This window comes from Trachypithecus francoisi, unplaced genomic scaffold (genome assembly GCF_009764315.1).
Source record: "Trachypithecus francoisi isolate TF-2019V2 unplaced genomic scaffold, Tfra_2.0 Lachesis_group5, whole genome shotgun sequence".
Taxonomy (NCBI): Eukaryota; Metazoa; Chordata; class Mammalia; order Primates; family Cercopithecidae; genus Trachypithecus; species Trachypithecus francoisi.
The window spans coordinates 120,803,694-120,829,790 of record NW_022681470.1 but is presented as its reverse complement, the minus strand read 5'-3'; the positions used below and the strand labels follow the sequence as shown (position 1 = coordinate 120,829,790).

Sequence of the window (26,097 nt, the reverse complement as noted above, 5' to 3'; positions counted from 1 at the left end):
GCTCCAGATGGGGGTGTGGCATGTACATAGAAGGAGGGAAGGAATTAATCACAGTCATTTGAAAGATGAACTACATTTAATAAGCATGTAACCATTCTCATCTCACACAGAAATTACCATGCCTTTTACAAAAAACTATTTTTTAAACATGAATCTTCTGATCACCTATTAGGATGGTTATTGTCAAAAAAGTAAGAAAGAAACAACAGAAAATAACAACTGTTCATGAGGATGTGGAGTAATTGGAACCCTTGTGGTACCCAGTTGGTGGGAATGTTCAATGGACAGTCACCGTGGAAAACAGTATAGTGGCCCACAAAAAGATTAAAAATTATCATATGATTCAACAATTCCACTACTGAGTATATGCCCGAAAGAATTGAATTTGGGTTTCAAGGAGATATTTGTATACCCAAGTTCATAGCAGCCCTGTTCGATTATGCATAATAGTTAAAATATGAAAGCAACCCAAGTGTCCATTGATGGATGAATAATACACAAAATGTGGTATATAAATTACATGGAATATTATTCAGCCCTGAAAAGGAAGAAGATTCTAACAAATGTTATAACATGGATGAACTGTGAGGATACTATGCTAAGTGAAATAAGCCAGGCACAAAAAGACACATATTGTATGAGTTCACTTAATATGACTACTTAGAGTAGCCAAATTCATAGAGACAGGAAGTAGAATGGTAGTTGAAAGGGCTTTGGGAGAAATGGGGAGTTATTGTTTAGTGGGTATAGAGTTTTACTTGGGGAAGATGAAAAGAGTTCTGAATATGGATGGTGGTGATGGTTGTACAACACTATGGATGTATTTAACAACTGAACTGGAGACAAAAATGGTTAAAATGGTAAATTTTATGCTATGTGTGTCTTATTTCATCTTTTAAATAATTAAATAAATATAAACTAAATATCTGATAACTGGCACTATATTAAGTTCATTCTGTATTTATAAAATCAGAGGCTTACAATTGTTTTGTATCTTACAAAACTTATCCAACATCAGAAAAAGATGCTGGCATGTAGATCATTATTTCATAGATGTTAACAAATCATTGGATGCTGTTCTTCAAAAAAATAGATAAGCAGATCTGGATTCTTCTGCAACTTTTTGTTGGTTTTCAGGATGAGCTATTTGAATACCATTTGATTTTGTTTTTAAGCCTAGATCTATAAGCTAATGGAAAAAATAATTGCGGAATCACTTTGGTGATAACTTTTGGTCAACACGACCCATTTCATTTAACTGAACACAAGTGTAGTAGGTATGGACAATCCTATGAGCCCTAATTGATCATGTCCTATGTATCAGATGCAGAGTGAGGTTACACAAGAGTGCAAGCCAAATAAGGTGGTACAAGTCCAGAACTGACTGAGAGTCAAGTGACATATGGGAAGAATCAGCAAAAAAGTTGGCAGATATAAAATCTGGAGGCAACCAAGCATATTGCTAGGAGTTTCTTGAAAAATGGGAAGGTTAGGCAGTCCAAGCAGGATATAAGAACTGATCAATAACCCAGGAGAAACCCCATCCAGAGAATAGCAAATAAACGGCAATATGAAAGCAGATAAGCACATTACTAATACGTGGCTTTAAATACTTAATGAGCCAGAGATATGCAAGGCCAAAGTGTGCAGAAAGCAGCAATTGAGAAAATACATTCATGAATTGAGCCAATAATTATTCAAGACAGGAAAGTCTTTAAATTTAACTGCTCAGCTCCTTCTAGTCATCCCTAAAGAAACCTCCTTCAGCTTGGACAAAGATCTGTCAAATTCATAACACACATGGGTTAAGGAATTCCCCATTCTTGGTAGGAAAAGTTATATCATTACTCTCCTGTGGTCATAAATTTTCAGTTAACCCATGTAATGTGTCTGCAGAGTGTTTGGCATGTGGCATTCTCAGTGAACATTAGTTCCTTCCCTTCTAGTTTCAAGGTACGCAAAAAGCCATTTAGCAAGAAGTGACTCCTGCCCCCATCTCGTGAAGGTGGAGCTGACCTGGCTTTGTCATCAACATGTGATGACTCTCAACTCATTTGGGTTCCTCATGTAGCCACATGCTACTAATTAATTTGAAGAAAATTAATAGTCATCACTGTTTTCTAAATTGTGCATGTATATTCCAACTTAGGAACAAAGTTGATAGTCACTGAAGAGTAGTTGCCTACATAGTGTATATAAAATAGTCTGCTCTGATTCAAGTTCCTTTGAAACAAAGTTAAATTGGTGCAACAGAAGTTAAGTTCATTAGAAAGGAAAAGATCTGAGGGCTACACTGGTCACTATGATAAGGACTTGATAGAGTTTTGCAGAAAAAGTCTAATGATTGACTCATTTATAAGAATTCTAAATAAAGATATATAAACGAAGGTAAAATGACCTCAGAATGAACAATGTCATGAGAATCCAAGCTGTTACATCCGGTATTAGCAGAAACTTTCAGCAGCACACCCTAGTACGAAGGGCCAATAACAAATACTGTAATTCAAGTGAGGAACAGCCTTACTTTCCAGAACTGCCCAGTTAATCAAAAAGTCTGGAACTATTCCCAGGATTTTTTTTTTTTTTTAGATCTAGAAAAAAATCCTCAAGATAACCCTTGTAAAATTGATCTAACATCAATGGGATGTGAGAAGGTAGTTATAGGTTTGCATTATCAAAGGGGTTTTGCAAAAAATAAAGTGATTTGCAAAATGAGACTAAGGTAGAAAAGGTAAACACATATCATTTGTGTGTGGTGATTGGAGGAGAGTGGGGAGGGCAGGGGAGCATTCCAGGGAAAGAAGCAACAGTTCTACAATGTGAAGGAAGTTGATCAGACTTCAGCTTCCCTAGAGGATAAGCAAAATTTAATTATTAACTTGTTCTTGGCACCAGATTTATTCCCCACACAAAGACTTTAAATCAAACCTAGGAATAACTCTAAGAGAGAAGAGGAGACATTTTATTTGAAGGTGGGTGCTGTAGATGAAATAGTAAGTGGAAATCTGCTTATTCTCACTGATTAGTTCCATGTGGAAGTTTCAAATCCTACAGTGGCCAATGGAAAAGGTAAAGTTAGATGAGAGCATCATTTACTTCTTTGTGAAAAAGTATCCCTCAGTAATTACTCAGGATTCACAGGTGGCTTTGTGTTGTTTCACAGGTCTTGAAGTTGACTGTAATTAAAGCCCTCCCATCTTTCCAAGAATTCCTAGTGACCATAATCTTTGGAACTTTAGCATTTCCCCAGAGGCTCAAATAGGATACGAAAAATTATCATTGGCCCAAATTCAATATATTAGTGATGTAGTTCAGATGCCCTCTGACCTTATACACTCACTCCTTGAGATTTTACCTAGAAACGTTTCTGTTCAACTTCACCAACTTCAGCTATAACTACTCTCTCAGAATATCAAGTATACAATAGACATCAGCAGAAGATAATTTTCCTTCTTCCCACCACTACTTAAAAAAAATTAGCTATAGATAAAGATTCCAAACATAGCCTCCTCTATAATCCATAAATTCCACTTTTAGGTATATACCCAGGAGAAATATGTCATCGTCAAACATGTATAGGAATGTTCATAGTTGCTTTGTTCATAATAACCAAAGACTAAAATCAACTGATTCTGATGAATCAATATTCATCAGAAGCAGTAGAATATTTCACAACAGTGAAAAAGAGCAAGCTATTGCTACGTACAACAAGATACATGTCACAGACATAATGTTGAGTGAAAAGAAGCTAGACACAAAAGAATACCACTATGAATCCATTTATATGAAGTTCAAGGATAATTAAAACTAATCTATGGTGATAGCAGAATAGTGGCTATCTTCAGAGGATACTAACTCAGGATGGTCATCAGGAAGCCTTCTGGGAGGCTAGAAGTACCCACTGTTTTATCTGTGTGGTAGTTCTATGGGTGTATATACATGTAAAGAGTGATTAAGCTGTGCACTTAAGATTTGAGCACTTTACTGAATGTATATTATATCCCAATTTTTTAAAACAAGAAGAAAAAATCCTGTTAAGAAGTTTATATTTGGAAATTCAAAATTTAAGCTTATGCCCAAGATGCCAGCTCTTCATTGGTAATACATTAGTGATCTGATAATAGCTGTAGCCAATAATTCCCTGCAAATATAGTTTTTGGTACACAATTTTAGAAAAATGAGCATAACAGGAAATTCTAATCAAAACAACTTTTCCATACTTATTGGTATCAATAGTAATAATATAAGCTACTCTTCATCATATATATGATATACAGTATACAATATGGTTTCATTTACTTTCAACAAATATTTTTGTCTTTTCTTGTTGTCCTGAGTTAAAGAATGTCCTTCAAGTACAGTAACCTGAACAAGGCAAATAGCCCATTATGAGACTGTCATAACAAAGTTTATTTCAGTCTGGATATTCCAAGTGCATTACCAAGGGAGATTAAAGAAAAGGGAGAATAAGCCTTTCTACTATAACAGTTTTACTTCAATTTTTAAAAAATAGAGTAGTTTCCCATTATTGCGTCTTTGTTTCTGGTAACCAGTCTTCAGGAGTAATTAGTTTGAGATGTCATTTATAAAGAAGCAATTTTTAATGGACTAACTTGAAAACAATCTTTTATCTTATACTGGCAGGTTTTTCTTAATGAATTAAATAAACCATTTCTATGCCTACAGAAAACAAACAGACCCATTCCCAAAAGGATAAACTCTCTTGCCATCTAGGGAGTTTCAGATCTGTTTAGGGAACCAAGATAGTGAAACAATAGCACTGAGGAGGCTACTGATAGGGAATGTGTCACTGGAGTATTGTAGACATTAATCATGAATGCTGAAGAAATTCAAGAGGTAAAGTCTGTTGGGGGCAATTTCATTTTCAAATGAATATCATTTCGTTGGGGGAAGATTCTTCATAGGATAAAACTCGACTTCTTTAAAGCTGTACCCTGTTAATCCACAGTGCAACCCAAAGACTGGAACAGCAAAGTGAAAGGCCTCAAGTTCATAACCCTTGTCCCTGATTTAGTTTCAAAACCATTTCTTGGCTGCTGTTTGGAACTATGAGAAAACGTCAATTGTCTCAGCAGTTGTCATGGAGAAATCACAACTTAACCCAAAACACTGAAAAGGAGCTTCAATATCTTAAGGGACCCCAAAAAGCCAAAGCTTTTAGAAGTCCCAGCTCCTAAGGCTTGATGGGGGTGGATGGAAGTCATCAAGGGAGATCTGTCTAACAGCTATTTAGTGTGTACTCTTGATTGCTGTTTCCTGAAAAAGGAGTCTTGTACCAGCTACTTATGGAGATTAGTGGGTAAATTTTCTAGTCAGCATTATTTATAAGCTTCTGGAGAATTTATGAATATTAATATGATGTTGGGAAAAAGTTGTGAATGTTATAATGTAAAATTGGGGGTGGGGAGGGGTCCAGGATGGCTGAGTAGAAGCAGCTGTGGTGTGTGGCTCTCAAGGACAGGAATGAAAGGGCCGAGTGAATATAGCACCTTTGATTGAAATATCCAGGTACTCACAATGGTACTGATGAGGAAAACAACTCAACTTACTGAGAAGAAAGAAAAGCAGGGTGGGATGATGACCCACCTGGGAGTGACATAGAGCCAAGGGAATCCCTACCCCTAGCCGAGAGAAGCAGTGAGTAAATGTGTGGCCCGAGGGAACCACGCTCCTCCCACAGATCTTTGCAACCCTCCAATCAGGATCCCCTCGTGAGCCCACACCACCAGGGCCTTGGGTCCAACACACAGAACTGTGTGAAATTTTAGCAGAGTAGCTGCCCAGGCACAGACAGAGACCCAGGAGTTTTACATACTTTGGCTTGGGATCCTCAGCAAGATGGGAGGTCCGTACATACCCCAGGAAGGGGGCTGAATCCAGGGGGCTGAGAAGCATCGGTCTATGGGCCTCATTTCCATGGCACCTCACAAGATAAGACCCACTGGCTTGGAATTCCAGCTAGCCACCGGCAACAGGGTGGAGCCTGCCTGAGACAGAATGGAGGCCCTGGGGGTAGAGGTGGGCCACCATCTCTGCTGTTTGATAGACTCAGCCATTCCAGGCTGCAGGCTTTAGATAGTCCAAGTGGTCATGATGAGGAAGGGTCCCAGTGTAGCAGAGAATGTGACAAGACTGTTTCTTTGATTGGAACCCTGATTTGTTCCTCCTCACTGGGTGGGACTTCCCATTTGGGACCTTTAACTACCCCTGTCTGCCCTTATTCTGTGGACAGAGCTCTTCTGTCTCCCTGGGATGGAGTGCTAGGGTGGGGAGCTGCACCCTTGTTTGTTTGGATGACTCAGTCATTTCAGCCTGGGCTTAGTTCAAGCCAACAATGGGGCAGAGGCAGTTCCCCAGCACAGCATGGCTATGTTGCCAAGGCATGGCCAAACAGAATCTATAAACAGGATCTGGATTCATTCCTTCTCACTCGGTGGGTCCTCCCAGTCAGGGGACCCCCAGCAACCACTGCCTGTGTTCTACCACTGACAGAGTTCTAATTTCCCCCTGGGATGAAGGGCCTGGGGGGTGGGGCAGGCCACCACCTTGGCTGTTTGGGCATCTCAGCCAGTCCAGCCTGCAGACCTTGGAGAGCACAAACGAGTCAGGGGCTGAAGAGATCCTCAACACAGCATAGCTGCTCTACCAAAATGCAGCCAGACTGAGACTGCTTTTCCTGGTCCTGTTCCCCTTGATGGGGTGAGACCTTCCAACTGGGGTCTCCAGCCACCTCCTACAGGTACATTCAGGTAGGCAACAAGTCAGTACCCTCTTGGGACGGAGCATTCAGAGGAAGGGGCAGGTTACTATTTTTACTGTTTCACAGTATTCACTGGTGATACCTCCAGGTACTGGAAAAACTGAAACAATTAGGGTCTGGAGCAGACACTTAGCAAAATCGCAGCATTCCTACAGAAGAGTGGCCAGACTGTTAAAAGAAAAAAGCCAAAACAATAACAAACCCCACAAAAAGCCCATCCTAAGTCAGCAGCCTCAAAAATTGAAGGTAGATAAACCCACACAGATGAGAAAAAGTCAGCATAAAACCACTGAAAACTCAAAAAACCAGAGTTCCCCCTTTCCTCCAAATGATCGCAACAGTTCTCCAGCAGGGGCTCAGAACTGGGTGAGGCTGAGATGGCTGAAATGACAGAGGTAAGTTTCAGAATGTGGATAAAAACAAACTTTGCTGAGCTAAAGAGCATGTTGTAACCCAATGCAAAGAAGCTAAGAAACATGATAAAACAATGCAGGAGCTGACAGCCAAAATAGTCAGTATAGTAAGGAACATAACTGACATGACAGAGCTGAAAAACACGCTACAAGAACTTTACAATGCAATCATGAGTATTAATAGCAGAACAGACCAAGCAGAGGAAAGAATCTCAGAGCTTGAAGACAATCTTTCTGAAATACGACAGGCAGATAAGAATAGAGAGAAAAGAATAAAAAGGAATGAATAAAACCTCCAAGAAATATGGGATTATATGAAGAGACCAAATCTATGACTGATTGGGCTACCTGAAAGAGATGGGGAGAATGGAACCAATTTGGAAAACATATTTCAGGATATCATCTGGGAGAACTTCCCCAACTTAGCAAGAGAGGCCAACATTCAAACTCAGGAAATGCAGGGAACCCCAGTAAGATACTCCACAAGATCATCCCCAAGACACTTAATCTTTAGATTCTCCGAGGTCAAAATGAAAAAAAAAAATGTTAAGGGCAGCCAGAGAGAAAGGCAAGGTCACCTACAAAGGGAAGCCCATCAGACTAATAGTGGAAACCCTACAAGCCTGAAGACATTGGGGGCCAATATTCAAAATTCTTAAAGAGAAAGAATTTCTAACCTGGAACTTCATATCTGGCTGAACTAGTTCATAAGCCATGGAGAAATAAGTCCCTTTTCAGACAAGCAACTGCTGAGGAATTTGCTACCACTAGACCTGCCTTACAAGAGCTCCTGAAGGAAGCACTAAATATGGAAAGGAAAAACCATTAGTAGACACACAGACCAGTGATGATATGCACCCTGGTCTATACAAAAAGTACACAGACCAGTGACAATACAAAGCAACTGCTTAAGTTAGTCTGTAAAATAACTAGCTAATATCATGATGACAGAATCAAATTGACACATAACAATATTAACCTTAAATGTAAATGGGCTAAATGCACCAATTAAAAGACACAGAATGGCAAACTGGATTAAGAACCAAGACCCACTGATATGCTGTCTTTAAGAGAGCCATCTCATATGCAAAGACAAGCATAGGCTCAAAATAGAAGGATGGACGAAAATTTATCCAACAAATGGAAAACAGAAAAAAGCAGGGGTTGCAATCTTAGTTTCTGACAAAACAGACTTTAAATCAAAAAAAGACAAAAAGGGCATTACCTGATGGTAAAGGGTTCAGTTCAACAAGAAGAGCTAACTATCCTAAATATACCTAAATATAAATATAAGCACTAAATACAGAGGCACCCAGATTCATAAAGCAAGTTCTTAGAGACCTTCAAAGAGACAGACTCCCACACAATAATAGTGGGAAACTTTAACACCCCACTGACAATAGTAGACAGATCATAAAGACAGAAAATTAACAAAGATATTTAGGACCTGAACTCCGCTCTGGATCAAGTGGACCTAAGAGATATCTACAGAACTCTCCACCAAATCACTACAGAATATACATTCTCATTGCCATGTGACCCTTAGTCTAGAATTGATTGCATAATCAGAAGTAAAATACTCCTTAGCAAATGCAAAATAACTGAAATCATAACAAACAATCTCTTGGACCACAGCACAATCAAATTAGAACTCAATATTAAGAAATTCACTCAAAACCACACAACTACATGGAAATTGAACAACCTGATCCTGAATGACTTTTGGGTAAATAATGAAATTAAGGCAAAAATCAAGAAGTTCTTTGAAACTAATGAGAATGAAAACACAACATACCAGAATCTCTGGGATGCAGCTAAAGCAGTGTTAAGACAGAAATTTATAGCACTAAATGCCCACAGCAAAAAGCTAGAAAGATGTCAAGTTAACAACCTAATATTACAACTAAGAGACCTAGAGAATCAAGAGCAAACAAACCCCAAAGCTAGCAGAAGGCAAGAAATAACCAAGACCAGAACTAAATTGAAGGAGATAGAGACATGAAAAATCTGTCCAAAGATCAATGAATACAGGAGGTGTTTTTTTGAAAAAATTAATAAAATAAATAGACTGCTAGGTAGAAAAATAAAGAAAAAAAAGAGAAAATTCAAATAAACACAATCAGAAATGATAAGGGGGATATTACTACTGACTCTGCAGAAATACAAACAACCATCAGAGAATACTGTAAACACCTCTATGCACATAAACTAGAAAATCTAGAAAAAAAGAATGAATTCCTGGACACATACAACCTTCCAAGACTGAACTAGGAAGAAATTGAACCCCTGAATGGACCAATAATAAGTTTTGAAACTGAGGCAGTAGTAAATAGCCTATCAATCAAAAAAGCCAAGGACCAGATAGATTCACAACTGAATTTTACTAGAGGTAAAGAGGAGACCTGGTCCCATTTCTACTAAACCTTTTCCTAAAGATTGAAAAGGAGGGACTCCTCCCTAACTCATTCTATGAGACCAGCATCACCCTGATACCAAAACCTGGCAGAGATACAACAACAACAAAATTTCAGGCCAATATCCTTAATTAACATCAGTGCAAAAATCCTGAACAAAATATTGGCAAATTGAATTCAATAGCATATCAAAAAGCTTATCTACCAGAATCAAGTAGGCTTCATCCCCAGGATGCAAGACAGGTTTAATACGTGCAATTCAATAAATGCGGTTCCTCAAAGAAACAGTGCTAAAGACAAAAACCACTTGATTATCTCAATAGATGCAGTAAAGGCCTTCAATAAAATTCAACATCCTTCATCTTAAAAGCTCTCAAAAATTTAAGGAACATACCCCAAATTAATAAGAGCCATCTATGACAACCCCACAGCCAATATCATACCAAATGGGCAAAAGCTGGAGGCATTCCCCTTGAAAACTGGCACAAGATAAGTTTGCCCTCTCTCACCTATTCAACATAGTATTGGAAGTTCTGGTCAGGGAAAGCAGGCAAGAGAAATAAATAAAGGGTATTAAAACAGGAAGAGAGGAAGTCAAACTATCTTTGTTTGCAGATGACATCCTGTATCTAGAAAATCACATCATCTCAGCCTAAAAGTTTCTTAAGCTGATAAGCAACTTCAGCAGTATCCAGATATAAGATCAATGTGTGAAAATTATTAGCATTCCTACACAACAACAACAGGTAAGCCAAGAACCAAATTATGAATGAACTCCCATTCACAATTGCCACAAAAAAGAATAAAATACCCAGGAATACAGCTAACCAGGGAAGTGATGGATCTCTATAAGGAGAACTACAAACCAGTGCTCAAAGAAATCAGAAGACACACAAAAAACTGGAAAAACATTCCATGCTCATGGATGGAAAGAATCAGTATTGTGAAAATGGTCATACTGCCCAAAGCAATTTATAGATTCAATGCTATCCCCATTAAACTACCATTAACATTCTTCACAGAATTAAAAAAAAAAAACTGTTTCAAAATTCACATGGAACCATATCGATAGCCAAGGCAATCCTAAGTAAAAAGACCAAGGCTGGAGGCATTACATTACCTGGCTTCAAATTATACTACACCTATATACTTCCACTTCTGGCCCATCCTCTTTGTCTCTGTGGTGATAGTGCTCGTGCAAACATGGTGAACATTTCTAAGACCCACCGGACTTCCTGTAAAAACTGTGGCAAGCACCAATCCCATAAAGTGACACAGTGTAAGAAGGGCAAGGACTCTCAGTATGCCCAGTAAAAGTGGTATTATGATAGGAAGCAGAGTGGCCATGGTGGGCAGACTAAGCTGATTTTCCAGGAAAAGGCTAAAACTACAAAGATTGTGCTAAGGCTTCAATGTGTTCAGCCCAACTGCAGATCTAAGAGAATACTGGCTAATAAAAGATGCAAACATTTTGAACTATGAGGAGATAAAAAGAGAAAGGACCAAGTGATCCAGTTGTAAGTATCATTTTTTGCTTTATTACGAAGACAATAAAATCTTAAGTTTATGTTAAAAAGAAAAAAAAAAAAAACCTATACTACTGTGCTACAGTAGCCAAAACAGCGGAATACTGGTACAAGAACAGACACATAGACCAATGGAACAGAATAGAGAACTGAAATATAGGACTACACACTTATAACCATCTGATCTTTGACAAACCTGACGGAACAAGCAATGGGGAAATGATTCCCTATTTAATAAATGATGCTGGAACAACTGGCTAGTCATATGAAGAAAATTTGAGCTGGACCCCTTCCTAACATCATCCATGACAAAAATCAAGTCAAGATGAATTAGAGACTTACATGTAAAACCTCAGACAATAACAACTCTAGAAGAAAACCTAGGCAATACCCTTCAGGACTTAGGCATGGGCAAAGATTTCATGATAAAGATGCCAAAAGCAATCGCAACAAAAGTAAACATTGACAAATGGGATCTAATTAAACTAAAGAGGCCAGGTGTGGTGATTGACACCTGTAATCCCAGCACAAGGCAGGCAGATCATCTGAGGTCTGAGTTCAAGATCATGTGAGTTCAAGATCAGCCTGGCCAGCATGGTGAAACCCCATCTCTACTAAAAATACAAAAATTAGACAGGCATGGTGGCATGCGCCTGTAGTCCCAGATACTTGGGAGGCTCAGACATGAGAACTGCTTGAACACAGGAGGCAGAAGTTGCAGTGAGCCAAGATTGTGCTACTACACTTCAGCCTGGGCAACAGAGCAAGACTACATCTAAATAAATAAATAAATAAACTAAAGAGCTTCTGCACAGCAAAATAAACTATCAACAGAGTAAACAGACAACCTACAGAATGGGAGAACATTTTTGCAGTCTATTCATCTGACAAACGTCTAATATCGAGCATCCATAAGGAACTTAAACAAATTTACAAGAAAAAACCAAACAACTCCATTAGAAAGTGGACAAAGGACATGAACAGATACTTCTCCAAAGAAGACATACATGCGGCCAACAAACATATAAGAAAAGGCTCAACATCATTGATCATGAAAGAAATACAAATCAAAACCACAATGAGACATCATTTTACACCAGTCAGAATGGTTACTGTTAAAAGTCAAAAAACAACAAGTGCTGGGGAGGTTGGGAGAAAAATGAATGCTTTCAGATTGTTGATGAGGGTGCAAATTAGTTCAGCCATTGTGGAAGACAGTGTGGCAATTCCTCAAAGACATAGAGGCAGAAATACCATTTGACCCAGCAATCCCATTACTGGGTATATACCCAAAGGAATATAAATCATTCTATTATAAAGACACATGTACATGTATGTTCGCTGCAGCATCATTCACAACAGCAAATACATGGAATCAACTTAAATGTTCATCAGTGACAGGCTGGACACAGAGAATGTGATGCATATACACCATGGAATACTATGCAGCCAGAAAAAGGAACAACATCATGTCCTTTGCAGGGACATGGATGGAGCTGGAGGCCATTATCCTTAGCAAACTAACACAGGAAGAAAAAACCAAATATGACATGTTCTCACTTATAAGTGGGAGCTAAATGATGAGAACACATGGATACATGGCAGAGAACAACACACACTGGAGTCTACTGGAGGGACCTCCGTTGGGGAGTGAAAGGGGAGCGGATCAGGAAGAATAGTTAATGGATGCTGGGCTTAATAATTGGGTGATGGGATGATCTGTGCAGTAAACCATCATGGCACCTATTTACCTACGTAAAAAACCTGCACATCCTGCACATGTATTCCTAAACTTAAAATAAAAATTGGAAATAAAAATAAGAATATAGCAAGCAGTTATTTTGGTATTTTACAATTAATTTATTTAATATCTACATATGTTGAACATCTGCCAAGTGCCAGTATTGGGTATAAAAGGCAGACCCTACCCTCATGGAGCTTACAGGCTAGTGAGTGATTCAGACAAATGAATGGGTAAGTATTATGTACTAAGATAAGTACCAGGCATTTGATAAATGGTGTGTTACTGTGCACAAACGACAACTGATCTTAGCCTAAGTGTCTTCATCTAAGATAATAACCATCTCATATGATTGCTGTGAGGATTGTGTAGAAAGTAGCAAGCCCTCATTTTGTAAGTAGTCACAGATGTAGACAAAGGCTAATGTAGCACACGATGTTGTGAGAGTACATAGAAGGGTTGCATTGGTCCACTTGAGGGCAGAGCCTCAGAAAAGTCCTCTGTGAGGAGGTGGCTGCTAATGTAAGACCTAAATGATGACTGGGAAACAGCCAGGAGAGAGCGGAGAAGATTCCCTCCAAAGAAAGTGGTGGTATAAGGGTGCAGAAGTGAGAGACGATTGACAGTAGTTCTGTCTGGCTGAACAGCAGAATTCCAGCAGGGGAGCGTTAAGAGGTGAGGCTGGGTAGATGAAGTATGCTAGTTAACTAGCACCGGGGATATCTGCTGATTTCCGTGGTACGAATTTCAGCTACCAGCAATTTAACAAGTGGCTCACAAAATTCCTCAATTTTTAAAAATCACCTCTGTGGCAAGTGCAAGTGACCTCCAAGATACCCTAGTTACTGGGTTAAGAATTTGGATAGACTGCGGCAATGGATAGTCATTAACATGCTTTCAGCCAGGGAGACAGGGAATCCAATCAATTTTAGAAGGATCACTCTGGCTTTAGGGAGGAGGAGACAGGGCAAGTCTGGAGACAGTGATCTAGGCCAGAAATTAAAATAAACATAGCGAAGGTAGTGGCAGTTGTTGGAGAAGAAATTCGATTTAGAAGATATTAGAGCCAATAGATGGTTGGTAAGCTGCAGAGACTTAGGTAGGCGGCACATCCAATAAGTGAGTCTGGGTTTCAAACCTGGGCAACAGGATGGATGCTGGCACCATTCTCTAAGAGCAGGAATTCAGACAGTAGGAAATGTTTGGAAGGAGGCACACTAATTTACACATTTGAACTTACTGAGTTTAGTGCCTCATCCAAGTGCTGATCTCCAAGAGGCAGCTGGCTGGATAGATACAGAGATTTGAAAATCAACTGCATATAGATGGTAAGCCTGAGATCACAGGAAGAACCTAGAAGAGAAGCCTAAGTACACTCTTGTTTAAGGGATCTAGCCAACAAAAGGAACACAAAAGGGAGGAAGAGGAGTGGCTGTATTGCTGGGTTGAGAAATAGAAGAGATGGTGGCGTGGAGCTAGTCTTCTAGCTCTAGTGAGCCTTTAAAGGAGGGAATAATTGGTGACACTAAACACCTATGACAAGTGAATGAAGACTAAAAAGTGACTATGGATTCAAGTAGGAGGTTGCAAGTCGTGCCCTTGGTAAGATCAGATTTAGTGAATTCCAATTGCAGGAGGTCAATTGGAAGTTGGGTTATAAACATAAAGTGACAAAGTGGTGAAATAAATGTAGGTGACTCCAAAAGTACAGCTGGCTGGTCCAGGCAAGGAAAGACAATAGGCTGGTGAGTGCAGAAGACACGGGGAACTAGGAAGAGAATATTGTTTGTGTGTTTGATTCATGTGTTAAAGGGAGAGACATCTTAAAATGCTGAATTACTTAACAAATGCTTGCATAATACCTGCGAATGGGCTGCTACTGTTCTAAAAGCTTTGCACATGTTCACTGATTTAATCCTTATAAGGAGAGGTATTCTTATTGTCTCCATTTTACAGATAAAAAAAGTAGCCTATAGCCACGCAGCTGGGAAAGAGTGGTGTCAGCATCTGTCCCTAGGCTACCTGGCTCCAGAGTCTGTGCTGTTAACCATTACCCACTGGGTCCACTCATATTGTTCTGCCAACTATGCTGATGGGAAGGGGTCATCCATGGAGAAGTAGAGGTTGAAGGTACAAGAGGGGGAGAAAAACCAGTAGGATAATTTCCCTCATGTGGTGGGAGGGGAATAAGATCAAGAGAACAGGTGGAGAGGTTAACCCTAGACAGGGAGGAATATTGAAATGGGAGGAAAAGAGGATTGAAAGAAAAGGTCGAACTGTAGGTAAATTTGTAAGTTTAGTGGCAAGAAATAGGAAAATATTTCACAAGTGGTAAGGGAGAAATGGCCTGGAAGCAGAAGTAGGGAGTAAAGAAGATCACGATCTAACCTTTTGATCCAAAGGTTTTATATGGAATGTGGGAAAGAGAGCAACTTTCACTTGAGACAGGGCTGCTGAGTGTTTCTGGCGGAGCCAGATTTCAATCAAGTCAAGGAGGGAAGGCTCAATGAAGAGGTCCAGGCTGTAGGGGGCTGAATCATGGGATGAGAGTTACGGAGGGCTCAGAGGGAAGATCTGGAAGGGAGGTGAGGAATGGGGATTGGGTTGAGAAGGAAGAGAATGGGATACCAGTTGGGCTTATGTCTTGGGGTGGGGATCAAGGATAACAAGGTTGTTTCTACGGTGCTTGGTGAGTTTCCCTGGCTGAGAGTATACCAAGAAGTTGATCTCCTGGTGGGGGAGCAGGTAAGTAAGTGGGTGAGGAGAGAAGACGAGGAAGTGGTGGGAGGTGGGGGTGGTTCAGTAGTCAGGGCCTCCTGGAGGGATTGCACTTCCAAATGAGCCATCAGTCTGCAAAATGGGAAGTCTTCAGCCTCTGACAGCAGTCACTGTGTTCTGGATCCATCTGTGAAAGCTCTCGGGAAAGGCTTGTAGGAAGGTTTATAATTCTTTGTGGGCTGAGAAAAGTTTTTCCCCTCTGGCGTTCTTGGTCTCAATTATGACAAGTCTTATTACATTATCTACCAATAGTATATTTCAATGGAGTAGGGTGGCCATATTGTCATAATTGAGACCAAGACAAAGTTACAAGTGTTCAGGCAGCTGGTCATCTGGCTCCAGAGGGTCACTCTCAACCACACCACTATACTGCACCCCACATATCTGCAGCACACATCAGACAAAAGAAAAATTGCCTTGTTATTAGAGACATATTACAAAAAAAGGAAAAAAATCCCCCAAAAATCCCTAAAAGAGAAATGAGCAAAAGACCCAAATGGACAATTAACAGAAAAAGAAATGTGAATGACCAATAAACATATGAAAAAAAGACTGAACCTCACTTAGAGTTAATGAAATACTTCTTCACCTATTATATTTGCAAAGATGTAAATAAAAGTTAATACTACAGACTGTTATCTACTTCTGATGGAATACTACTTCAGCCATTAAAGGAATGAAGTAGAACTACATATTCTGCCATGGAAAATCTCATTATATTGTAAAGAAGAAAAAACTCAAGGTACAGAATAATATACTTTGTAAAATACTATTTACAAAAAGTATGGGCTCCGTATATGCATAAGTGAGCTTGTAAATGGTCAGAAAATTTGGGGAAGAATATAGAAGGAATCACTATCATATCTAACTGGAGAGTAGGATAGGGAGTCTAAGGGAATACAGATCATGAGGAGGAATGGTAAGTCTTTTTTAAATGCTTTATTATGGAAAATTACAAACATACACAAGGTGAAAAGATTGATATATTGACCTTTCTCCCATTTACTTACCACTTAAGTTCAACAGTAACTAATATTACTTGATTATGCTATCCTTTCATTCTGTTTGAAAAAACATTTACCACTTATATGTTTTATTTTTATACTTTAAAAAAACCCGACATAATGAAAGTAAAATTCCCTCATGCCCTTACAACCACAGTTTGCTAGCTTAACCTTTAGTGCCCACAAGCAGGAGGAAGCTTCAGGGATGAGGGGTCTGGAGAGTGTTAGCCACTTTGCTCTTGAACTCATGTCACCTGTGTAGCTAGAGGGACAGCGAACCTTATCCAGCTACAATCAACAATACTTAAAGAGCAACTTCAAAGGCAGATTGCCCACTCTGTAAGGGAGAGTTTAATATGCTTACCATTCACACCCATGGCCCCTAGTCCATGTTTTTATAAAGGGACAACTTGATTTATCCTGCAGGAATGTTTTTATCTCTGTATTAAGGTTCACTCCATTTCCCAGTAGAGCTCAAAGCTAAGAAAACAGTGTCTTCCTCCACTTCAAATGATGAGTCTTGGGCAGCTGCAGTTGTTGCCAAATGTTACCCTTGGTCACAAAGGCATGACGGATGCCTCATGCTAGAAGTTAGGGGAGTTTGGAAAAATACGGAAATTCTCAGGCACTATCTGGAGGCACGGTGCCAAAGTCTGAGGACTGAAAATGAGAATACCTGCCTCCCAGATGCATCCATTGATTTACTCACCCATCATCCATTCCAATAACATACCCTTGGCCAGGCTTTATGCTAGAGTCAGGATTACCAAGTTGAGCAGCACACAGCCCCTGACCTTCTGGAGCTTATGAAATCTGGAGTGAAGCTTAGCAGTTTGCTTTGCTTCCTCTGCCGGAATTGTTCTTTCCTATCTTGTCCACCTAGTCTTATTCATCCTTCAGAATTTAGCTCATGAGGCACCATCTCCTATGAAAGACATTTACAATTTAGTGTTTCCTCTGCTAAGAACGCCCCTTCTATCTTGTCCACCTGTGATTACTCACCCTGCAAAGCCAGTCTTCATCCCTCTAGCCCTGCCTGACCCTTCAGATCCAAGTTAGTTACTGTGCATTACTTATCCTGACATGTTTGCCTCCCTTTAAAGCCCAGCCTTTGGTTCACTGTTTCCCATGCAGCATGTGGCACATATTTATATTTGTTGAATTAATGTGTAAAATAGTGTAACACCATAATTTATCTTGATTTTGTGCCACTTAGACTTTTGTAAGTGCCTCCAAAGATATTCTCTTTGGCCATTAGCTCTTCCACAGCTGCTCCTCCTTCCTTCTGTATTCTACAAAAGCACAGACCATTTTATTTGAGACTCTAAATAACAAAAGCAGATCAATGTCTGAGTCCCAGCCCTAAGCAACTAACATTTATTGCTCGTCCTTTTGAATATATATTGGTATTAATTTTGAAACCCTTGCTTGATCCCCTCCACTTTAAATATTTTAAGTATAAGAAGAATTAGAACTTACAACTGAGATGATTATATCAATGTCCTGCTACAAAGTCTGGATGGCATGAAGGTCATTGGAAGGCTTTTGTATAACTGTAGAACTTTAAAAACAACTGACTAACACATCAGACAAAAAATCATATTATAATGAATAAACATTAGACAAGAACCAGGGGACCTGGCTTCTACTTCCTTTTGAGGCCTTCAGTTTTGCAACAACAAAAAAGGAATAAATTAATGTTTGAGTGATTTTGTGATTTCTAGGGTCCTTCTTGGCTTTAAGCTTACATGAGTCTATATCCAGGAAGCAAATATTTTTCTGTAAATTGAAACAAAAAGTAATTCTCTTATCCAGTCTCATCTTCTCTCATCAGCCAAAGGAGAATCTTTCCTATAAATAGTCATTAAGACATTGGGGAATGTTGTAACATTTTTCTTTGTGTTATTAATCCTTTCTGTGAATTGAGACACTTACAGGTAACAAACAAGGAAAAAAAATTCCTCTTGGGAAATTGACTTCAAAAGAAAATTCCAACATCTATTGTTTCTCTTGACATCTTTTTGGCAAAGATATCTTAATTCTCGCTGCCATTGCAAATTTTGAATTTAATCCAATGGGTGAAGAGACTCCATCCTTATTTACAATTCCCCTGTTGATAGCTCCCATACGGGTGGGAGACCGGGCTCTCTGGAGCCAGTCTTGGCACTTAAGTTTTTGGATGTGGCAGTCCAAAAGACTCCTGTCATCTTTCCTGTCTGTATTACTTCCTTCTCCAGCTACAGGACTGCCACAGGACTTCTTCATAGTACACCTTGTTTAATATGCAGTTCAAATTTCCATTTAACATCAATGATTCTGAAAAAAGAAATCTAGTAGTTTCTTGATTCTATAATTTTAAATCAATAAATTGAAAATTATCCTCCCAATTCAAATTTCCATCAAATAACAGAGGGAGAGAGGTAAGAAGTGGCTCCAACCAAAAGAAAATTAGAATGGTAACTGCTAATAGTGATCATGTGCTTACTTTATACTAAGTTTTATCTCATTTATTCCTCACATAATAGTAGGTATTATTATGTGCCCCATCTTTGTAGAAGAAGTAATTGAGGTTTAGGGAAGTTAGTATCTAGTCTAAGATTTCACATTCTACCAAACTGAAATTCAGATGTGGAATATCTGACTCCATAGTCTGCACATATAATCCCTCCGCGATCCTGCTTCTCAAGAACTGTGTATGTATGCTATTAGAATGGGAGATATATAAGGTTTTTAATGGATTCCAAAATGGTAATCGAAGCAAATTGTTGGCTTGCCTCCTGAGTTATCCACAAAAAAAGTTTTGGACAATACATAGATCGAAGTCTTTACAACATAAAGGAAAAGCTTAAGAAATATCCACTGAGTAATAATTCAGGAGCGATTAATGAGTTGCATTCCTTAGGGTAAGTGACATCAGCTGCTATAGCAAGTGCACTCATATCTCAGTGGCTTAGCACAACAAACATTTATTTCTCACAGTTCAGTGTGGTCAGTTGGTGGGCTCTGCTCTAACACCATTCAAGACTAGTGGAACTAGTGTGACATAAGTCAGGCAAAATTTAAGGGGGTGCCAAAGATATCAGTGATCAAGACAAATAGTATTTTATGTATGTATGTATGTATGTATGTATATATGTATGTATGTTCGAGACGGAATCTCACTCTGTCTCCCAGGCTGGAGTGCAGTGGCCCGATCTCGGCTCACTGTAAGCTCCGCCTCCCAGGTTCATGCCGTTCTCCTGCCTCAGCCTCCCAAGTAACTGGGATCACAGGCACCCGCCACCACGTCTGGCTAATTTTTTATATTTTAAGTAGAGACGGGGTTTCACCATGTCAGCCAGGATGGTCTCGATTTCCTGACCTCGTGATCCACCCGCCTCGGCCTCCCAAAGTGCTGGGATTACAGGCCTGAGCCACCGCGCCCTGCCGACAAGTAATATTTTAATACAGTATTTTGAGACTTCAAGTTAATGCAAAAAATCCATACTGAACAAAGTATCAAAATTTTAAACAAAGACAAGATCCAGCAGGACTGGATTAAGAGTGAGGTAGATGAGACTGAGTTGTGTTGGCTAATTACAGACTAATTTTAAAAACCTGACTAAAAGTAGAATGACTTGTACTCAGAAAATGTGCAAAACAAAAGCATGAATTATTGTCCTCTCCCACCATTCCTAGACCCATGATAAAGGGGAAAGGAGGGTTCCTAGGCCAGCAGGGGAGCAAATGTTACATTTTCCCATCATTCCAAGAGAAGGAACACAAGGATGTAGGGACTGAATTAGCTTTGCTTTGGCAACCATTGGATCCTAAGGAACTGAGTTTGCTCATTCAGACATAGAGAAACAGTTATTCCATTAGCAGTCCTCAGTTAGCGACTCCCCTGGAAAAATAACCACAGTCTTTTGTTTTAAGGGGCTACCTGAGATAGTTGTTCTCATGGAAGTCAGTCAGACTGCTTGTGTATGAGGTATCTTGTAACTATTTTAAATTATATTGCCTAAAACCAACTGTTATCTTACATTTTGAATCATATTTATACCTAATTATAAACTCTTACATTACAGACGAGTTGCATAAAGCTACTTTTAATGCAACACCAACAGACTTCAATTAATACAAACCATTGTCTTGTGGTCATAGAGAGAAAACTTTATTATATAGTGGCAGGTGCAGATGAGCTCTGGACTCAAGAGAGAATCGTCCTGGGCACCCTATCAGTACACATTTACTTAGACAGGCCTTGCCTGGCAATCCTGACTAAAGTAGCATCCCCACCAGTCACTACCACATATCTTTATTTTTTATATTTTTATATTCTTCATGGCTCTTATTCACATTCTGGCATTTTCTTATTTGTTCACTTGTTTATTATCTGTTCCTCACCCCAAACCCATCGCATTGTAAATACCATGAAATCAGAGACCTTGTCTTTTTTGTTTGTCCCATTACACAGAACAGTGCCTGGCAAACAGAAGGTGCTCAAAAAAATGTTGGAATGAATACACAAATAAGATGAAGTCAATCTATTGGTTCCATGTGAACTATTCTTTCTTCACAAAATTTCTGAAGTGATTAGCACATTAATACCCTCAGTTGATAGCTGTATTTATTGTTATTGTGAGGGGTTACAAAATATCCCTGGACTAGTGAATAGTAAGGAGGAATAATTACAGTACAACATTCAGGCTTTAGATACAAGAAATACTTTTTTATCCGATAAGAGAAACCCGATTTAGCTTGTTCCACTGTAACAAGTTACATATACATAGCTCCAGGTCAATAAACCCTCAGGTTTCAAAATGATCACATTTTCTAGGCCTTTCTATGATTCTTGATAGACAATGAATGTGAAAAGAGCTCTGGAAAAGTGGCCTTGTGGTGGCAGCTTTTGTAGATGTTAAACATTCAACATTAATGACTCATTTCATACACAAAAACACACACACTTAGGATAGATAGATAGAGTGATAGATGTACACATGTATAGATATATGGGCATAGGTATAGACAGATAGATCTGTGTAAGTTTCCTGATAATAACTAGAATGAACTAGCACAACATAACTCAACACATGGCATTAACACTCACAACAGAATTCTTGCCCATCAATTACTACATCATCAAGCAGCATTTATCAACTAAATAACTTAGAGTAATTTATGATCCAAAGTCAGGTAACTGCAACTGATTCAGCATCTTATGAGCTATATTAAAATTCATGCATTTTATCAAACTGCGTACACTTTAAGATATTGGGTCGTATTACTCTCTTTAGTAGCAATACTTATCACATGATCCAATCAATTATAAGAATCCATAATGAAATCATGCTGTACTTATTCAGAGCCAACTCTACATTTTAACATTCTTCATATTTTAATATTGTAGCATTATATGCATTTTAACATAGCTAAGATCGATGTCTTGTAATCAACATCTTATGAATATTTCTTTTTTAATTTTCTTTTTTTAAAAAAGTTGCTATAAAAGTAATGTTTTCTCATCAGTTCAACTTCCCATCAATATAACTTAGAATGAAGAAAGTGGTATTTGCAAGAAGCATGATAGACAGGTATATAATTTTAATTTATTAATAACTCATACAAAGTGATTTTTTTAAAAGCAGCAAGACCTTGGGAGGTAAACGGGCAAGGGGCGTGAATCTTCCATTCACATAATAAAAATATAACAATCCAGTAAATATTAATGGCCTCACTAGGACTCAAAGAAATGCAAATTAAAACAAAAAGAAAACTACATTTTTGTCTTTTAGATTAGCAGAGAACAATTTTTTAAAAATCAAGTGCTAAGCAGAGTGAAACAGAATGAGCACCCTTATCAAATGGGTACAAAGTTTCTGGAAAGTAATTTGGCTGTATACTTTTAAATCTTTCAAGTGTTTACACCCTATTTATTCTTCTAGGGATGTATAAGGAGAAAGCAATCGGAAACAGGTCTAAATACATTCTCAAAGATGGAAAGTGGAAAATGTCAAGATACTAAATTTATACACTAGATTTCAGTTATATAAATAATTTAAAAAGATAATAAAATTTGGCAAGATATTAATGGGTAGTTTTATTCCTGTTCTTTTACACTTGCATGTACTTTATGAAAAAAACGTATTATTTTAATAATCAGAAAAAAAATTAGAAACTGAAAGGAAAAAAATGACCATAGGATGTTTTGACAATTTCCATTTCTTACCAAAGAAATTACCACAAAAATCTGCCTTCATATGAGACTTACACACTAAAAATTATGTGTGTGGGAGCTTTTATATATTTGCATAGTATGATGCACAGGTAAAATATTTCATTTTGTTAGACGTAGGAAACTTAACATTCTTGAATTTTAGTTCTCGAATTTTACATTTTGGGGCAAATTGCTTTGAAGCTTGTTATTAATTGTTATTATCATTTGACTCTTTTTTTAAAAATACACGGCACCTCATTGGTTAAATTTGCCCTGTTAATCGTTGTCTTCCTGGATGAGGAAGTTTTCAATGTCCTTGCTAAAGATGGTATTAATCAGCTCTTTATTATCTCTTGCAAATAATAGTTGGATTCACTTCACATCATATAAACATTTATTTATTCAAAAATCCAACAGAGACTATATGTTGCTAATGAACAGTTGTGTAATAAAAACATTGCAAAATCTCCTTTTAATAGGACTCTTCCTCTGTCCAATGCAATAGTGCTTCAGCATGGAGCAGTTTTCTGGAAGTCTTTGGCTGATTCTTTCTCCCGACCTCTCAATCTTATCTCCAGTCTTGACATTTTATTTTCTCTTACATTTTCTTAAAACAAACAGACAAAAACACAACAGGCCTTGGCTTGTGGCTTTGATATCAGAAAGAAAGCTAGTTAAAGTTGGTAGTAAGTTTATATACTATATTTCTTATGTATTTCAATAATTTCCTTATATTTATTGCTTCATGTATTTACACTTTTTGTATTTTACTTTGGTGTGCTAATATAAAGGATATCGTTCAGGACCTTAAGCATCTTGCACGCTCATTAGGGACGGCAGGATGTGGGAGCAGATATATAATCAGCATTTACAGTTTAAGGTGAAGTGTGTCAACCCTTCTTTAATTTAGTGTAAGTTTATAGAGTGCGTGCCTTTGGCCAGAGAGAGTTCTGGGCATTGGATACAGTGCTGTACAAGGCATAGCCTCTGCCCCTGAATAACCTATTCAGGGCTGCTGGACTCTGAGACTGTGCAAGAGAGGTGAGCTTCCATTCACTGGCAATCCCACAAGCATCTCAGATCCTTTCCCACTTATTCCCCATTCCTACTCTCAAACTCTAGCCAAATGAGCTTCTCAGTCTGTAGATCTGGAATAAGAACTGGAACTTGACTTTTTTTTAAAAGCACTCTCTGGTAATTCTGCTGCCCAGTCAAGCTTGGAAACTACCATATCACCTAACAGCCTCAATGACCTCACATAGATATTATAGGATAAATTGCTAGAAGGCAGGAGGAAAATGTGTCTGTGAATCATTTTTCCTCACAGCATCTTGCTGCTATTAGAATTTTAAAACAAAGAATATAACATTGATGATATTGTCTCTAACTCAATACAACTATATAGATAACACAACTCTGTGCTCTCCTAGAGGATCCTTACCTTTTGTAATTTATTGAATTAATATTCAAAGTTATTTATTTGCTCTCATTTTTAAATAGCCTTCTCATGAAAATAATGGTGCAGTCCACTTTCTTGTTGTTTGCTCGGTTGATCAAACCTGTTATTCTTCTCTTTCACCATCCCACAAATGTGCAACACCTTCTTTCCTTTGGGCCTTTGCACATGCTATGCCCATTTCCATTTCCATTCATTGGCTCATTCATACTCAGGTATCAAGTGTGGAAAAACAATTCATTTTTGCACACACAATAGCTCAAAAAAATGTAACTCCCATGCATCCTGTCACAGAAAGCTTTTGGGGAATATGTGAAAGAAGGAAGAGAAAGACAAGGCTTGGGAAACAGCTAGCTAAGGAACAGCAGCCAAGGAAAGGAAGTACCACAGTGAAAACTGTGCTGCAGCATGCAGAAGCCCAGAAGGGAGAGCTCTAGGGGAAAGAAAGAAAAAGGCTCTTGAAAAATAATATAGACAAACACATCACAGATGTGATGGAATAATTAGTCATGGAGAAAATGTTGAAAATGAAAACAAAAGCAAAACAGGTTGTTGATAAAGGAAAGCATAATTCTTACATACTGTTTGGCTCAGCAGTGAATAATATTTACATCATTATTGTAGTATAACTATTGATTATTTACTTTACCATAAATCGTGATATGACTTTATTGGGATAAGGGGACGGGGGAACTGAGTGTGTGAGCAATGATGGTGTAAGGGTATTAAATGCAAAAAATATCAATAGAGAAGATGTACATTTAATAAATCAAGAAATAACACACATATTGGAAAGTAATATAGAAAGAAATACCAGAAGAAATGGCTATAAGAACTCAAAGCAGTTGCCTCAATCAAGGGTGGGTAGGGAATAGGGGATGGATGTTCCCAAGGAAGTGTGTTATTTTCCTACAAAAGTCTTTTAAGCTTTTGAAATATTTTTGTTTTTCGTTTACAAGCACATTTATTTCTTTGATTAAAAAACGAATTGATATGTATGTATAAAGCAGCTACCATGTACCTGGAAAAATGTTTAACTCTGACCATGATATAAGAAAAGTGATAAAACATGATTCTGCTCCTCCAGGACTGTAAAGTCACGTTGGAGTATGTAAGCTACCATACTTATATAAGAATCAATGAAAGAAAAAGGTGTGATTAAATCCGACGAGAACCCAAAGAAATTTTGTATTCAAATTATATGAACTTTAGTGTTTAAAAAATGTGTAAAACAAAGAGCCTTTTTAAATTTATAATTTTTTTCCCTTATTCAAAGGATGGTAATAAAAATGAATTACTCGGTTTCAGCTCCTCCTTAAAGGTCTACAAATTTGGCCCCACTGAAGCCTCTCTGAAAGAGGACTCTGCTGAAAAACACCTAATCTCTACATTGCTACTGTAATGGCTGCCTTTGTAGTCTTCAGTCTTGGCTCTGTTTCTTTTTTTTTTTTAAAGAGTTATTAAGTGCTTACTTAATACCAGGCACTTTTGTGTTTAGGAGAGGAGCACTGAGTTCATGTTCCCTTTTGCCCAATGACTGTCTGAAAAGATGCTGCAGAGATGGCTAAAGAAGAACAGACAAATAAGGAAATCAAAACAAAAGAGTCAGAGGAATGAAGGGCAAAAAAGTTGAAGAATACAAATATTGTGTTTGTCAGGACTTTGGGGGCAGTTTCATAAATGTATTTCTTGCCATCGTTGCATATTTCACTTGGACATCCTGTCACTTCCTCTGTCCCCTCTATAACAGAAATATTTGTTAGGAAGGTTAAAATCACTAAAAAA

The 26,097-nt window shown here is 38.3% G+C and overlaps 1 long non-coding RNA gene across 1 annotated transcript in view; it reads left to right on the top strand.

Annotated features, from left to right (window-relative positions):
- Window positions 1-14,985: 14,985 nt before the first annotated feature.
- The window catches only part of LOC117075659, a 40,408-nt gene continuing 29,296 nt past the window's right edge, over window positions 14,986-26,097 (top strand). Inside the window, exon 1 of the long non-coding RNA XR_004434077.1 lies at window positions 14,986-15,620. This is a non-coding gene — a long non-coding RNA (uncharacterized LOC117075659). The remainder of the gene's footprint in view (window positions 15,621-26,097) is intronic.